Below are 5354 nucleotides of genomic sequence, written 5' to 3' on the forward strand. Positions count from 1 at the left end.
GTTTATATTGAGAGATTCCAGATCTATTGCGATCGTTCAGTTCCAAATGCACCGACTGGTTCCGTGTGTATTAGTTCGAGTAACAATGTGTCCAGAGGACAACAGGACAACTGCTGATGACAGAGATGACTCAGCCTTCTGGGGAAGCGGCGGACGGAAAATCAGCAGAAGAAGAGCATTTAATTTGCAGGCGCTGCTGGAAGCTAAATGTGTAAACACTCGCCTGCCGTGACTCGGATTCGAACCGAGGTTGCTGCGGCCACAACGCAGAGTACTAACCACTATACGATCACGGCCACACACTGGCTGTGCGGTTTCTGCTGTCAAGTCCTCTGATACCGGTGCGACGCAACCAATAACTGCCACTGCCTTTACGGCGTTTCCGCGGAGTCACAAGAGTAAAGTACTGGAAGTTATCAACAGATCAACCGTAGCTCCGGCTGGAGAAACAGAGTGTACGTTTCCTGTACGAGATCCGTCCGCAGAATTGACAAGGTGACAAAAGAAATTTATGAAGGTGTAGTGAGATGTCTCTGACAGGCAAGAATCGGGTTGACCATTGCGGAAAAATAACAAGCAGCTGGACGAACTCAGCGGGCTTGAACAGACAATGGAAAGGACATTTCCTGTATCAGGTCTGTGGCCATTGAAATCATCTGTAAACAAATGTTCAATGCTTATTGAGTGAATGGGAGCTGTTACTGGGGAAGAACAAAAGCTAAATTAAATTATAAAGGGCACAGAGAGTGTTGACTCCGTGTTAGCGCTAGAACTGAGTGCTGAATAAGAACCAGAGGGGCACTTTACACAGCGGTTGTCTAACAAATGCAAAAAGAAATGCCCCCAAAAGGAAACTAAGCATCTCCCTAGTTACCTACCAAACTACCCCCTGGTGTTCACTTCCGTCTCTACTTACTGCCCAGGATTAAAAAAAAACAAAAACCAGACGCCCTGACTCTGCAACTCAAACACTTATCGGGGATGAGACGCAATGGATATTTAACATCGTAAACCACCGAGTTGTTTGTTATGCCTCTCCTCTCGAGGTGAAATGGAGACATCTCTTTCTCCTTTATGCTGAATGCCAGGTGAACAATGTAGTCATTGGAGTAGTGCAAGTCTGTGTCTTTGCTGTAACTTTGCTCTCATTGGAGTTCTAGGTGGTGGGTGCAAATGTTTTTTTTTGCCAGTGGGGGGGAGGGGGATTGTTGTTGCTGCCGCTTACGCGCGGGAGGGTGGGGAGCTGGGGGTTTGGGGGAACTTTGGGGCTGTAACATTTAACTATCACATTAACAAATATTCGAACATATTGTGTCCTTTCTGTAACTCTAACGTTTGATCTATGTTAGGATTCAGATTAAATGAACTGTTTGCTACACAGTTCCAGGCATAATGACCCCCATTACCAGAGATGCTGTACAGTGAACGCGGTAGAGTATATCATATTCTGATTTAGATGTCCTGCCCCGGCACTTCTATCTCTACGAATGGAACGGTGGTGAAGTCCACTTGGAAGAAAAGTGATTGTTGTGCTTGAATGCTGGTTGAAGTATAAAGATAAATCAATTAGATTACACCTTCTGCACAGGTCTTTTGCTGCTATTTGAGGAGATAGAAAGTGTGAATAACTGGGACGTGCATAATAATATGAAATTTAGCTGAATGTAAATAATTTGAAGAGATGAATGTAAGAGTCGTGAATGAGCGGAATAGAGATTTTCGGAAACTTAGGAAGTACACCGACATATGATTTTGCTAATGGTTCAGCTTTTTCAGATTCAGTAACTGCAAACCTCTCTCCACCATACAAAACCGATTATGTATCAAGTTTCTAACGCTCCCTAATTTCTGTATCACCCCAAACTTTCCATACCTGGCTCTCTTTTACAATGCATTCACGTTATGTTCCGTGCCCCTCACACCACTTTTCTAACTGTAGCTTGAACTGGGTTTTTTTATTGTATGAAAGATGAACAGGAGTAACACTGCCGAACTTTCCTCCCCTTCACAGCTCTTTTACAATCACCGTCCACCAAGGAGCAGCTCTCCTTTTATTATCTGGGAATTTATCTCTTAGCAATTGAGTTGTGTACCGAGCACAAAGTATTACTACCGAACTCTGATCCTCTAAATCAAGATGGCCAGGAACACACATAAACTGCTGGAAAAAAAAACAGCATTCCAGGTAGCATCTATGGAAAAGAGTAGACAGTGGACGTTTCTGGCCTGATGAAGGGTGTCTGCCCGAGGTGTTGTCTCTGTTTCTCCTGACGCATCTGCTGAGTATTTCCAGTACATTGTGCTTGTGTCTCTGCGGAAACGCCGGAAAGCCAGTAACAGCCAGTGACCGAGTCGAACCGGTATCAGAGGTTTAGATAACAGATTCCGCACCGCTGATGTGTTGTGCCGTGATCGTATAGTGGTTAGTACTCTGCGTTGTGGCCGCAGCAACCTCGGTTCGAATCCGAGTCACGGCAGGAGGATGTTTATACATTCGGTTTCAGCAGCTCATGGAAATTATTAGCGCTCTTCTTTTTGCTGAGTTTCTGTCCGTCGCTTCCGTCAGAAAGTTGTGTCTCCTCTGTTACCAGTAGTTTTACCCTGGACACTTTGCCGCTCGCACGACTACACCTGAAACTTCACGATAGATCAGTAAGCTCAGAATATAAACGGACTATGATCGACCCCTGGGACTGCGGATTGCAAGGGGCAGAAAGAGTCGCATTGCCTCAGCAACAGCAGAGGATCTCCGATCTCTGATCCAGAACAGAGGTGTCATTTCCCCCAGCCGCTGTGTCTGTGAGTCGCCTGCCGCTGACTCCTTAACGCGCTTCATCACCAACTTGGTTAATGTTTTATGGGGGGGGGGGGGATGAGTTAACAGTGACCGATAAAGAATTATTGATTCTCTTCGCAATTATGACTCATTTCGATTCTCACCGTCACTGATTTAAAATGCTCAGACTTGAGACTGAAGACAATCATAGATTGGACTCTAGTTCGGCTCCGGGACGGGACAGGTACAGATTTCCGACTGGAAGTACTGAAAAAAAAACAACGTAACGGTACCTTCCGGAAATTCTCCAAATGGGGGAGGGGGAGATAAAACAGGGATTTCTGTAAGAGGTGAAATGTTTAAGGGGATCGGAGTGGGATTTTTCTCACCCAGAAACTTGTGCATCACCAGAATAAAATAATCCAAGGGAAAGTTGAAAGCATAATAGATGACAGCATTCAATTGTCCAGGGGAGCACGTGCGTATTTTAGGCTTTGAAGGGCATGAACACATGTTGGAAGAAAGGATTGATACATACAGATACCCATTGGTCAACATGAATGTGCTGGAACCAATGTCTTGTTTCCATGATATTGGACGCCATGATTTTATATTAACCCAAATTAGAACGGAAAACCTAACTGAATTGAATTGACTTCATTTCTTAATACTTCACATATATGACGAGTAAAAATCTTTGTTACGTCTCCATCTAAATGTGCCATGTGCAATCTTGGTAAATTATAATAATGTATAATATATAGAACAGTCAATGTAATATAGAGTACAGTCAAATCAGAGTGAGTTCAGCAGTCTGATGGCCTGGTGGAAGAAGCTGTCTCGGAGACTGTTTTACCTGGCTTTTATGCTCCGGTACCGCTTCTGGGATGTAGCAGTTGGAATAGATTGTGGTTGGGTGAACTGGGTCCGCAATGATCCTACCGGAGCTTTTTACACACCTGTCTTTGTTAATGTCCTGAATCATGGGAAGTTCACAACTACAGATGCGTTGGGCTGTCCACACCACTCTGTCCGCACCAGTCCTGCAATTAACGGAGGTACAGTTCCCACAGCAGGCTGTGATTCAGCCCGTCAGGATGCTTTCAGTTGTGCCCTTCTAGAAAATTCTTAGGGTTAAGGGGTCATACCAAACTTCATCAACCGTCTGAGGTGAAACAGGTGCTGTTGTGCCTTTATCACCACATAGCTGGTGTGTACAGAGCACGTAAGGTCCTCGGTGATCTTGATGTCAATAGGGGTTAGCCTGTCTCCGTTCCTCCTGTAATTCACAACCAGCTCCTTTGTTTTTGCGACGTTGAGGGAGAGGTTGTTTTCTTGACACCACTACGTCAGAGAGATGACTTCTGCCCTGTAGGCCACCTCGTTATTGTTTAAGAGAAGGTCAGTTAATGTACTGTCGTCTGCAAATTGAAGTAGCAGCCCTGAGGGGCTCCTGTACTGAGAGTCAGAGGGTTGGAGTTGAGGAAGCACACTCTTACAACCTGCTGGCGATCTGACAGGAAGTCCAGGATCCACCTGAACAAGCCAGGGTCAGGGCCGACGTCTCCGAGCTTCTGTCGAGCCTGAATGCAACTATGGTGTGGAATGCTGAACTGCAATCCAAGAGCAGTATTCTCACATAATCATCCTTCTTCTCCAGATATGTAAGGATGATATGTAGAGCAGTGGCCATTGCGTCATCTGTTGATCTGTTGTGTCGGTAGGCGACTTGTAGGGGACCAGTTTGGGTGGTAGCAAGCTGCAGATGTAATCCTTGACCAGACTCTCAAAACATTAGCTTATTATTGAGGTGAGTGCGACAGGACGCCTGTCGTTCAGATATGTCACCTTGGTCTTTTTTTGGTACAAGACAATGGTAGATTATTTGAAACAGGGGGGCACTCTACACTGGGAGAGGGAGAGACTAAAAATGTTAGTAAACACACCTGCAGTTGTGCTGCGCACATCCTGTGTACTCGCCCTGGGATGCCGTCCGTTTCCGCAGCCATGCGACTGTCCACTCGGTGGAAACATCTGCGTGCTTCAGCGTCCGAGATTTCCAGGTTGCAGGCTGTAGTGGTGACTTTCCTAGGAGGCTCAAAGTTAGCGAATTCGAACCGAGCATAAAAGCGATTGAGCTCATCTGGGAGAAAGGCCGTGATGTTTACGGCACAATTTCCTTTGGTTAAGATCGATTTTCCCAGCACGCTGCCGTTCTGCGGATGGTGGGCACGCCATCTTTCTCTATGCGTAGTGCATCGAGAAGGTGGGACTGGGCAGCGGCTCTGCGGACTGGCAGAATTCACTCAATAAAAGTGGCCACACGAAGGCACACCTGAGTGTGCTCTTATGTGAATCTCCTCAGAGATTGACGAATATAACTGAGTAATGCACGGAAATATGCCTTGCAAAACGGAGAAGCAATTATTTGCTGGGTGTCGAGCTGCGGTTCCTCGCCTTCACGATGAAAGCCTTCACCGCATGCTTTCCAGAAGCCCTCAACAATTTATCAACCCATCCAAAGTCTCCTCTATTCACCCGCACCAGTGACGGCAGGAAGGATGAAAGTGATGCCAGA

The 5354-nt window shown here is 46.0% G+C and overlaps 2 non-coding genes across 2 annotated transcripts; one reads left to right on the forward strand and one right to left on the reverse strand.

The window, feature by feature from the left end:
* Nucleotides 1-224: 224 nt before the first annotated feature.
* trnah-gug (transfer RNA histidin (anticodon GUG)) lies at nucleotides 225-296 on the reverse strand. Its single transcript has one exon. It is a non-coding gene; the product is annotated as a tRNA-His (tRNA).
* Nucleotides 297-2405: 2109 nt separating this feature from the next.
* Nucleotides 2406-2477, forward strand: trnah-gug (transfer RNA histidin (anticodon GUG)). The gene has a single exon. It is a non-coding gene; the product is annotated as a tRNA-His (tRNA).
* Nucleotides 2478-5354: the final 2877 nt, after the last annotated feature.

This window comes from Hemitrygon akajei, chromosome 8, assembly GCF_048418815.1.
Source record: "Hemitrygon akajei chromosome 8, sHemAka1.3, whole genome shotgun sequence".
Taxonomy (NCBI): Eukaryota; Metazoa; Chordata; class Chondrichthyes; order Myliobatiformes; family Dasyatidae; genus Hemitrygon; species Hemitrygon akajei.